The sequence below is a fragment of the Amblyraja radiata genome, chromosome 13 (genome assembly GCF_010909765.2).
Source record: "Amblyraja radiata isolate CabotCenter1 chromosome 13, sAmbRad1.1.pri, whole genome shotgun sequence".
Taxonomy (NCBI): Eukaryota; Metazoa; Chordata; class Chondrichthyes; order Rajiformes; family Rajidae; genus Amblyraja; species Amblyraja radiata.
In genome coordinates, this window is record NC_045968.1 from 16,250,434 (window position 1) to 16,263,308 (window position 12,875).

Here is a 12,875-nt window from a genome sequence, read left to right on the forward strand (position 1 = left end):
CACAAGTTGCTGAAACTTTTGGTTTGTATGAATTTATACATGGTGTCAAATAATAGTTGATAATGCTTTTGTGAGATGCATTGGGACATTTCACGTTATTAATGATTCAATATTCAAGATATTGGTTTTCAATTCAATGCCATAGAATAAAGTTACAAATAATAAATTCAAAAGATATACTTCAATTATATATATCCTTTATACTTCCAGGGATATCTATTTTTCATTTTTGCTTCATCTCTTATTGACAAATCAATTCCATTTTACTTCTATGCTTAGAAATACCATCTGACAACACTCAGGAAATATCTGTGGTTCAAGTCAGAGTGGCACGGTGGCGCAGCGGTGCTGCCTCACAGCGCCAGTGACCCGGGTTCTATCCCGACTACGGCTGCTGTCTGTACGGAGTTTGTACGTTCTCCCCGTGAGCTGCGTGGGTTTTCTCCGGGTGCTCTGGTTTCCAACCACCCTCCAAAGACATGCAGGTTTGTAGGTTAATTGGCTTCGGTAAAGATTGTAAATTGTCCCTAGTGCGTGTAGGATAGTGTTGGTGGACGGGGTGATCACTGGTCGGCGTCAGCTGCTCCGTGAAACGTCACCTATCAATGTTCTCCACAGATGCTGCCTGACCGCTGAGTTACTCTAGCACTCTGTGAATTGTCATGTACACAAAAATGCTGGAGAAACTCAGCGGGTGCAGCAGCATCTATGGAGCGAAGGAAATAGGCAACGTTTCAGGCCGAAACCCTTCTTCAGACTGATGGGGGTGGGGGGGTGGGGAAAAAGGAGGAGGAGGAACCCGAGGGCTGAGGGAGAGATAGGAAGGGGAGGAGACACTAAGGGCTAACAAAATTCAATGTTCATGCCCCCAGGATGCAGACTCCCCAAGCGGAATATGAGGTGCTGTTCCTCCAATTTCCGGTGTTGCTCACTCTGGCCATGGAGGAGGCCCAGGACAGAGAGGTCGGATACGGAATGGGAGGGGGAGTTGAAGTGCTGAGCCACCGGGAGGTCAGGTTGGTTATTGCGGACCGAGCGGAGGTGTTCGGCGAAACGATCGCCAAGCCTCCGCTTGGTCTCACCGATGTAGATCAACTGACATCTGGAGCAGCGGATGCAATAGATGAGGTTGGAGGAGGTGCAGGTGAACCTCTGCCGCACCTGGAACGACTGCTTGGGTCCTTGAATGGAGTCGAGGGGGGAGGTAAAGCGACAAGTGTAGCATCTCTTGCGGTTGCAAGGGAAAGTGCCCGGGGAGGGGGTAGTACGGGAGGGAAGGGAAGAATTGACAAGGGAGTTACGGAGGGAGCGGTCTTTGCAGAAGGTAGACATGGGGGGAGATGGGAAGATGGACTCTTGTTTGTGAATGGTTATCTTAGTATAGATCTACTATCTTCCTCGTTGGAGACTGGTGGCCTATCTGTAATTGGACCTTGCCAGACATGTATCTGTACACTGTGGACGGCTCGATTGTAATTATGTCCAGTCTTTCCGCTGACTGGTTAGCACGCAACAAAATCTTTTCACTGTACCTCGGTACATGTGACAATAGACAAAACTAAACTAAAATTAACTGTGGGTAGGCACTGAGTGCTGGAGTTACTCAGCGGGACAGGCAGCATCTCTCGAGAGAAGGAATGGGTGACGTTTCAGGTCGAGACCCTTCTTCAGACATAAAACTAACTGTGTGTGTGTATCCTGTCCGCCTAACCTGCAGTGGCATGTTGCAAAATGGATCTGCACAAAATATTTCTCTTGTTAGTGATTTATAAAACATTAATTTAGTTTAGGTTTTTAGAGATACAAAGCGGAAACAGGCCCTTTCGGCCCACCAAGTCCGTGCCGACCAGCGATCCCTGCACACTAACACCGCCCCACACACACTAGGGACAATTTACCATCTTTACCAAAGCTAATTAACCTACAAACCTGTACGTCTTTGGAGTGTGGGAGGAAACCGAAGATCTCGGAGAAAACCCATGCAGATCACGGGGAGAGCGTACAAACTCCGTACAGACAGCACCCGTAGTCGGGATGGAACCCGGGTCTCTGGCGCTGTGAGGCAGCAACTCTACCGCTGTGCCACCGTGCCGCACCACGTTAATTTTGGTTCAGGCACTAGTCAGTTTCCAGCCCGTTTACAATAACAATGGTTTGCCCTTTCCTCCAGCTTTTCAACCAGTTCAGTTTCACTCAGTGTTAAATAAAGAATGACATGCATAAAATCAGAATTCACAATAGACCTATGATTGCTTTAATACGAACATACTCAAAAATGTCAGACAGTTGGTTTTAGGAACGAACTTTCAGAATCGGTTAGCGATGATCATTAGGATATGCTCTCCAAGACTGTAACTCCAGATCAAGAGACGATTCCCACCAGTGCTCGACTAGTGTTATGCGACACTTTCTTGCCCAACGTTTAAATAGTAGTTTCGCAAAAAAAACCACGGGACCACTTTGGAAACAAGTATCATACTACAGGAAGTTTAGCTTGTGGTCAAAGTTGCAGTATTTATCAATAGTTATTAGTTATAAAAGCCTTGTCCCACGGTATGAGTTCATTCCAAGAGCTCTCCCGAGTTTAAAACATAATCATACTTGTGGTAAGCACGGAGAATGAACGTAGCGGGTACGTCGGAGCTCGGGAACATCTCTTAGCGCTAACAGCAGGTACTCGGGAAGACTCGCTAACGGCAGGTAAGCTCGGGAAGACTCGTGAAGATTTTTCAACATGTTAGAAAAATTTCCACGAGAGCCCCGAGTACCGACGAGGGGCCATTACCGTAAATCTCCGAGTTCGAATCAGGGCAAACTCGGGAGAACCCTTGGAATGAACTCGTACAGTGGGACAGGGGGTTTTAATCCGCAGAGAACTGGTGCAAGAGTAATTGAGTTTTCAATAACAGCTTTCTTCAGTTGACAAGAATGCAAACCTTGAATGGCTTCACCTGCATCGGTCATGCACTAAATCAGTTTAATTACACCATTAGGGAATATCAGTAACACAGAATTTTAAATCTCTATGAAATTTATGTTGAGCAAACTAATTTATTTGACACTCGTTCAGCTTCTATTGATGTGGTGATAGAGACAGATCTTTTCATGAGGCAAATGGAGAACTATTATCTGGATGGAACATTCTTTATGGATTTTATCTTTGACACACATTATTTGGCATTTAACTCTGTTTCATAGTTCTGTTTTTTTCCTTTCATAGTTCTGATTGTGGACAACCATTAACCATTGTACCGAAGGATTTGCTCCAGATTTTCGAGTGAAACGGTATATTATTTTACTAACTATTGTATAAGTAAAAACTCTGACAGTGATTCACACAGACAAACAAGAGAGCTTGCATGGAGGCCTGGACATCCGCTAGTCACGGCGCCAGGCGGACGAGGGCTCTGCCCGAGCCGGCAGCCTGCCCCGTTTCCGGGGTTACGTCCGCGCCCGGGTGGTGTTAGAGAGGGACTACGAGCTGTCCACGGGCGCTCTGGGGGATTTCCGGGACTGCTGGGCACCGCGGGGGGGTTGGAATGCATCCTGGACAAGGAGTCCTTCCAGGTGAGGCAGAGGTTCACCTGCACCTCCTCCAACCTCATCTATTGCATCCGCTGCTCTAGGTGTCAGATGCTCTACATCGGTAAGACCAAGCGAAGGCTTGGCGATCGCTTCACCCAACACCTCTGTTCAGTTCACAATAACCAACCTGATCTCCCGGTAGCTCAGCACTTCAACTCCCCCTCCCATTGGACCTTTCTGTCCTGGGCCTCCTCCATGGCCAGAGTGAGTCCCACCGTAAATTGGGGGAGAAGCAATTTCAGGTAGTCCTTGCTTTCTCCCTCCTTCCCATCCCCTCCCCAGCTCTCCCACAGGCCACTGTCTCTGCCTCTTCCTTTCTTCTTCCCACCCCCCCCCCCCCCCACCCCCCCCCCCCCCCCCTCACCCCCACATCAGTCTGAAGAAGGGTCTTGACCCGAAACGTCACCTATTCCTTCGCTCCATAGATGCTGCCCCACCCGCTGAGTTTCTCCAGCATTTTTGTCTACTTAACATAGTTGTCTAGTCGTTTATTCAGCATTCTTGTATTATGGTGGGGGGTCCTGTTTTGTTTTATTTTATTGTAAATATTATTTTTAATAATTGAATAAATGTTTTCATTTTTTTTTAAAAGAGCTTGCATAAAACAACGTGCTAATGAGAGATACGCAGTCTTACAGAATTAACGGAGGCAGACAGAATGGTTCCTAGAGGTGGCGTCATGGAATTTGATGCTGGCTGCTTGGGTCTAAGTTTATTATTGTCACATGTACACAATAGACAATAGACAATAGACATTAGGTGCAGGAGTAGGCCATTCGGTTTCAATAAGATATCCTCTCATCCTTCTAAACTCCAGAGTATACAAGCCCGCCGTTCTATTCTCTCAGATGTACAGTGAAAAACGTTGCCAAACACTTTAACTCCACTTCCCATTCCCACGCTGACTTCCTGTCCTGGGCCTCCTCCACTGTCAGAGTGAGGCCCAGCGCAAAATGGCGTAACTGCACCTCATATTTCACTTGGGCAGCTTACACCCCAGCGGTATGAATGTCGATATCCCTAACTTCAAGTAAACCTTGCACCCCCTCTCTCTCCGAATCTGCTCCACCCAAGTCACTGTACTAGTTTCACTGTCACCCTGGTGAGTCTCATTGTCTGTAACTCATTTTCACCTAGCCCACAACTAACAATGGCCTGTTTTGTTTATCATCGTAACTTTTTTGCGCATCTTACATTCATTTGTTCTATATCTTTCTACATCCTCATCTCGATCACTTGTTTTTCTTTTCCCTGACTCTCAGAAGAAGGGTCTCGACCTGAAACGACACCCATTCCTTTACTCCTGCTGAGTCTCCTGTCTGTCCTGCTGAGTTAATCCTGATTTTTGTGTCTATCTTTGGTTTCCCTGTGGATTTCCTCTGGGTGCTCTGGTTTCCTCCCATATCCCAAAGACGTGCGGGTTTGTAGGTTAATTGGCTTCTGTAAATTGTAAATTGTCCCTAGTGTGTGTGATAAAACTAATGTACTAGTCGCTCTTTGGTGCGGACCCGGTGGGCCGAAGGGCTTCTTTCCATGTTGTACCTGTAAAGTCTAAAGTTTAATCTGAAAAGTTGTATCTGTAAAGTCTGAAGAAGGGTCTCAACCTGAAACGTCGCCCTTTCCTTCGCTCCAGAGACGCTGCCTCACCCACTGAGTTACTCCAGCATTTTGTGTCTACCTTCGATTTAAACCAGCATCTGCAGTTCTTTCTTACACAAGTCTAAAGTTTAGCTTAGAGATACAGCGCGGAAACAGGCCCTTCGTCACACTGAGTCCGCACTGACCAGCGATCCCCGCACACTAACACTATCCTACACCCACTAGAGACAATTTACAAAAGCTAATTAACCTACAAATCTGCACATGTTTGGAATGTGGGAGGAAACCGGAGCACCCGTAGAAAACCCACGCGAGTCACAGGGAGAACATGCAGACTCCGCACAGACAGCATGTGTAAATAAAGTCTAAAGTTTGAACTGAGGAATCATTTGTTTTTCCTCTCGAGTCCTTGATGGCTCTGATCAGTATGTCGTTCTGTTGCTCGGGGTCTTTCCAAGTATGCGGTAATGACGAGAATGTAATCCCCACTGGGATGAAGACTTGTCTCCATATTTCTCAGTTTACATCAGGGGCAGATAGCTGATCTTGTTAAAAGAAAACATCTTTGCTTGGATTCCAGGCGACCAAAGGGTAGTGCCGCTCGGCGGAGCCCGGCTCACCGCTGCGGCTGTTGGAATGCTCGTTGGAATATTTGCCGTATTAAATACAATCTCTGTCGCCCTTCCTGAGGAACAGATGCAAGGCAAGCTAGAGTTACGTACAGTTGCTGCAGAACTGCAGGACCTCAGTTTGACTTACAGCCTGGCACAACTTGAAAGCTGGGGGGAGCTAAAGTAGATTTCACCAGATGTCCCAACGTTGGGCTGCCGGATGCGAGGCTCAGTCCGCTCTCTGCCCTGGAACAATATTCTCTTTGAGTTGCATCAAAATGATAAGGAGAGGCTGGGTTACAGATTGCATTTGATGTCCTTTGCAGCAGTATCACTGCTGTCAAATCCATGCAACCAGCAAAGGCAAAGTGGCTGTTCTTGCTACTTTTGAAAGACATCCTACCGGGATGCAGACCCGACCAGTCATCAGTCTGAAGAAGGGTCTCCACCCGAAACGCCTCCCCATTCCTTCTCTCCAGAGATGCTGCCTGTCCCGCTGAGTTATTCCAGCATCTTGTGTCTACCTATCGGATTGCAACACAGCAACTTCAGCTCTGCCCAATATCGCAAGGAATTGTCCGCAGAGAGTAATTGTCTTTCTGCCGACTGTATCGTCTTTCCGTTAGCCGGATAGCAACGCAAACAAAAGCTTATCGCTGTACCTCTGTACACGTGACAATAAACTGCACTGAAATTGAAACTGAAACTGAAAGAGTTGTAGATATAGCCCAGTCCATCACACAGACCACACTCCCCACCATTGTAGATGTGGCCCAGTCCATCACACATACCACACTCCCCACCATTGTAGATGTAGCCCAGTCCATCACACATACCACACTCCCCACCATTGTAGATGTAGCCCAGTCCATCACACAGACCACTCTCCCCACCATTGTAGATGTGGCCCAGTCCATCACACAGACCACACTCCCCACCATTGTAGATGTAGCCCAGTCCATCACACAGACCACACTCCCCACCATCGACTCCATCTACACTTCACGCTGCCTCGGAGAAGTAAAGAGTGTTTAATTGTCAATAGGCACCAAAATGGATCAATGAAACAGAACAGAGCCAACATAATCAATGACCTTTTATCATCTAGGTCATTCCCATTTCTTCCTGCTCCCATCGGGCAGAACATACAAAAGCTTGAACGTGCATACCACCAGATTCAGGAACAGCTTCTTCCCTGCTGTTATCACACTTCTGAATGGCCTTCCCATCAGCTGGCGTTTCTAATGCACGTCGCTGCACTAAACTAACAACAGTAATAGACATTGGGCTTTGATACTGGCTGCCTGTTTGAGGCAGCACCCCCTGTAGACCCCGTTGATGGTGGGGAGCTCAGTACCCATGACGAACCACAAGAACAGCTTCTTCCTAACAGCCCTCAGGCTCTTGAACACTGTGCAACACTAACCTCAGCAACTGTGGTCTTCTACGGACTGTGTCTTGGGTTGCACTGCAGAGTTTGGTTTAGCACTGTTATGTTTAGTTTAGTTCGGAGATACAGCGCGGAAACAGGCCCTTCGGCCCAGCGAGCCCACGCCGACCAGCAACCGCCCCGTAGTGTGGGAGGAAAGTAAAGATCTCGAGGGAAACCCACGCAGGTCACGGGGATAATGTACAAACTCTGTACAGACAGCACCCGCAGTCAGGATCGAACCTGGGTCTCTGGCGCTGTGAGGTGGCAACTCTACCTAGGTTGTGTGGACCTGAGATCCTGAGAGCGATGCCGTCTGGAGCTATGCTCCTGGTAGGGCCACCCATGGCGGTAAGCTCGAGAGGGAACGTCTCTGACAAAGAGCAATCCAACCAAGACCTCAACGGTGGAGGACGATGGCTGACCTTAGTGGAGCGTCACAACGGCTGGGAAGGCGGATGAAGGCTGCGGCAGAAAAGGGTCTCCGGTCGTCTTGTTCTCCACGCCACTGGATCTTGACCCAGATCTGTCAAGGACCGTGGGGTGGCTATCTGTGCACCAGTCTCCCCACGTTAAACAAAGTCACGCACAGGCGTCCTCCAACCCTGGAGACACCCATGGTCAGCCATGACCGAAGGGGGCCTGAGAAAAGATGAGAGCGTGGTCAAGGTGGCGTGGATCTCTGACATCAGACTTCAGAAAAAAACAGAGTTGGTCATGGAGAGAAAAACGGAATGAATTTCTTGCTGCGTAAAGTAACACAAGTTGGACATGTGTATTGAGGCCAATGTTGGTTTTAACAGGTATCATAATACAAATGAAGTTACTCTTGTAACCCAAGCTGAATGTTTAACCAATGCTGACTAGAAAAAAAAATTCAGTGTTTGTTTTGCTGGTAAGTTTAAAGTATAAATTTGTGAATTCACAAGGTTATGATTAGTGAGCAAAATGCTTGCTGGTGTGATTCAAAGACAATTAGAGTTGAGTGCCATAAATATAGTTCATCTCAAACATCTGGCAGCTGTGAAGTGAGTGCATTTGAAAACTGTCTCTCCTTCTGCCTCTGTGATGGAGTCCAAGCGAGAACTTGTTGACAGTCCTACAAATAAAAAGTTCAGCGAGCAGATATATAGAGCACTAGACAAAGTGGGACCCGTTGGGTCCCATGTTCACACGGGAGGGCTGGTCCCCCAACGCAATATTCCACCTCTCTACCAATTCCAATATTGGTGGCCAGTGGGGGGGGGGGGTTTCTGGATCGCTAGTATGGGTGTTGTGGGTCAAAGGGCTAGTATGGACATTGTGGGCCGATTGGATTCTTGGGCTGGCAGCTCTGTCACTCAGGCCTGGAGGGCTGGCAGCTCAGTCACTCAGCCTGGTGGGCAGGCAGCTCTGTCACTCAGGGCTGGTGGGCTGGCAGTTCACTCACGGCTATTCCTTGAAATTCCATTTCAAGCAGAGTGCAGGCCACCACATTAAATTTCATAGCATTTCTAGTAGAGTGCAGGTCACCACATTCATATTCATAGCATTTCAAGCAGAGTGCAGGCCACCACATTAAATTTCATAGCATTTCTAGCAGAGTGCAGGTCACCACATTCAATTTCATAGCATTTCAAGCAAAGTGCAGGCCAGCACATTCAATTTCGTAGCATTTCAAGCAGAGTGCAGGCCACCACATTCAATTTCATAGCATTTCAAGCAGAGTGCAGACCACCACGTTCAATTTCATAGCATTTCAAGCAGAGTGCAGGCCACCACATTCAATTTCATAGCATTTCAAGCAGAGTGCAGACCACCACATTCAATTTCATAGCATTTCAAGCAGAGTGCAGACCACCACATTCAATTTCATAGCATTTCAAGCAGAGTGCAGGCCACAAAATTGGCAAACAACTCTTTGCATTGTCATTAAGGGCTAACAAATCATTTATTGGAAGTACATTGCAGACTCACAGTTCAGTTGATTCACAGCTTAGAATCACAGTTGTTAGAATCAATCTCCCTCGTGATCTTCCAGAGTGACAGACTCATGTCCAGGCATCAGGGGTTTTATAGTCCTGCCCCCCCCCCCCTCCCCCCCCCCCCCCCCCCCCCCCGGAAGGAGCGTTACCTTCATTATGGTGATTGACAGGCAAGAGGACCAATCAGCTGATCTCAAAACAATTTAAACACTCATAACTTTTTTATTTTTCATAGATGGGAGCGTTTTTTTCTAAAACCAATATACAATGCAGACAGGAAGTGGTCAAGGTGAGACTTTTAGTTATATAGATATAGAAGGTAGACACAAAATACTTGAGTAAAGGGCCTGTCCCAAAGGCGATTTTTTAAGCGACTAGGCTGTCGCCACACGGTTGCTAGGGTGTTGCCTGTATGGTCGTGAGTCGTCTGCTCAGTCGCCCAAAGAGTTGTAGCGACTTTCTGATTGCCGCTGGATTTTGAAATGGATTTCAGCGACAGTTGGCTTGACGCCAATGAGCGTAGCTTGACTTCTCCTGATGTAGGTGCTGTCATAGGTTGTCACCAGGACGGCGTAGGTTGTTGCCAGTGCTGACTTTGGTGAATTTCATTGGCAACTACCTACGTCAACCTCCATCAACCGGCGACAGGTACCGGCAACTGAATTGTCGTAGCTTGTCGCGGGTAGACGTAGGTTGTCGTAGGTGTGGTCGTAGGTGGACATCCTAATGGGTCGCCGGTTGTCGGTAGCTTGGAGGCCAAGTCAGTGGATATTTTTAAGGAGTAGATAGATTTTTGAATAGTACGGGAGTCAGGGGTTATGGGGAGAAGGCAGAAGAATGAGATTAGGAGGCAGAGATCAGCCATGATTGAATGGTGGAGTAGACTCGATGGGCCGAATGGCCTAATTCTGCTCCTATCACTTACAACCTTATGATTATAACATTTAAGTGCAGTTTCTGTACCTCTGTAGAATCTAGGTCTGGAAGTGGACGAGTATGTGTTATGTTATTAATTTCTCTGCTTTGAAATATTAATAGCAGTCAGTGTAAAAGATGATAGCAGTGTAATGGCTAAATTAAACTAATAGAGAATAACAGATCGTGTCAACTGAAATCCTCCTGGTGTTCTGCTCAGATGTGGTGTTTTTAGTACTTACTTAAATGCTCAGTTAAACCCCCACCACTGGGAATAAAGTCAAGTTCAGCAGGAGCTTACGAGAGAATTCAACGAGCTTAATGTGTCCACCCTAGTGTTATGTGTGTAGAGAAACGCACAACCTTTTCCAGCCCCAAGTCACTGAGACTCACCAAGACTGGGAACTGGACTCGACTGGACTTTATCTTGCACTAAATTATATTCCCAGTATTCCTTTTATCCTGTATCTGTACACTGTGGATGGCTCGATTGTAATCAAGTATTTGTAAGATCATAAGTGATGCTTGTATTTGCCGATCCCACAGCAACGGCAATGCTCATGTTCCTAAGTACTAGCAGCAGTAGTAGGCCATTCAGCCCATAACAATAACAATAACAAAAACAACACATTCTATGCTTAAAGATAAATTACACTTCAAAAAAGATGATATCAACTCTCAACATTCTTGGTTGTCTTCATATCAAAGTCAAAAGTCAAGAATATTCATAAATTCATAAGGGATAGGGGTGGAATTAGGCCATTAGGCCCATCAAGTGTACTCCACCATTCAATCACGGCTGATCTATCTCTCCCCATTCTTCTGCCTTCTCTCCATAACCGCTGACACCCGCACTAATCAAGAATCTATTTATCTCTGCCTTAAAAACATCCACTCACTTGGCCTCCTCAGCCTTCTGTGGCAAAGAGTTCCACAGATTCACCACAGCTTGTCTTTCCGCTGGCTGGTTAGCAACAAGAGCTTTGCACTGTACCTCGTTACATGTGACAATCAACTAAACACAAACTCAAACGTAACTACATATCCACAGCTCGATACGAAGATTAGTGTGCAGGATACAAAACAGGGATAACAAAGAACTAGCAGACGGGTGATCATCGGTGGGCCGAAGGGCCTGTGTCCACGCTGCATCTCTAAATTAGACGCTCGGACTCTTAATATGCGGGGATCGCTGGTCAGCATGGACTCGGTGGGCCGAAGGGCCTGTTTCCGCGCTGTATCTCTAAACTAAACAACACTAAGGTCTCAAATTCCCTATCTTAACTTCACATTGATGGGAAAAATCGTCCAACCCACGGGCAGAGCTATTTACAACAAACATTGTGTACTTTGCGGTTCGATGCTTGATTATCCCTTCAAATCGCTTCACCATTGCACCATGGTGGAGCTTTGTTGAACTTGGCAGACATTTCCCTGGTCTGCAGGGAATGGTTTGGCCACACTTGAGGGTTTTTTTTTAAATGTAAAAGATCATTTAAAATCTCTCCCTGAAAGAAGTTGCAAGGATGCATTGCCAGCCTTCCCCTGGGAACTGGCTGTGAGAATGGAGGAGGACTTTGGGCAGAGGGCAGGTCCGTGGGGAGGAGGACGGGGTATTTTAGTCACAGCAGAAACCCACATCTGTCGGGAGTTTCCTGGCTCCAACTCAATGCCGGCGACCTTGATCCATCTCAGAATGACGGTTCAGGACAGCACTGATGGTGCAGCGGTAGAGTTGCTGCCTCACAGCGCCAGAGACCCGGGTTTCATCCCGACTACAGGTGCTGTCTGTACGGAGTTTGTACCTTCTCCCCATGACCTGCGTGGGTTTTCTCCGAGATCTTCGGTCTCCCCTCCCACACTCCAAAGACGTGCAGGTTTGTAGCTTAATTGGCTCCGGTAAAATTGTAAATTGCCCCTAGTGTGTGTGGGATAGAGCTGGTGTTCGTGGGCTCAGTGGGACCAAGGTTGTGTAGGAAGGAACTGCAGATGCTGGTTTAAACTGAACAGAGGCACAAAAAGCTGGATTAACTCAGCGGGTCAGGCAGCATCTGTGGTGAACATGGATAGATGACGTTTCACAGAGTGCTGGAGTAACTCAGAGGGTCAGGCAGCATCTGTGGAGAACATGGATAGGTTACGTTTCACAGAGTGCTGGAGTAACTCAGCGGGTCAGGCAGCATCTGTGGAGAACATGGATAGGTGACGTTTCACAGAGTGCTGGAGTAACTCAGAGGGTCAGGCAGCATCTGTGGAGAACATGGATAGGTGACGTTTCGGGTCAGGACCCTTCTTCCGACTGATTCTGGTGGTGGAGGGGGGTAAAGTTGGGAGAGAGGAGGGGCGGGACAAAGCCTGGCGAGTGATAGGTGGATACAGGTGACCCTGGAGATGTTGCACAGAGTTTTTTCCCAGGGTAAGGGAATCAAATACCGAGGTTTAGAATGAGAGGGGGAAAATTTCATCAGAGGCAACTTTTCCACACACACAGGGTGGTGGGTGTATGGAACGAGCTGCCAGAGGTGATAGTTGAGGGAGACACAACCAACATCATCATAATACTTTGTATAAAGAGAACCAATTAATTCCATGTGGATATTTGTTTGTCTTGTGTAGAATGGTTTACAAAAATAAAGATTCACTAAAAATTACAAACAATGTTTTTCAATCATGGCTTTCACTTCCTCCAGAGCTCCCAAATGATTGATTGCATTTTAGCATTTGGTGACTTATATAAGGGACAAATAAAGCTGTACTTTACTTGCCCACCTT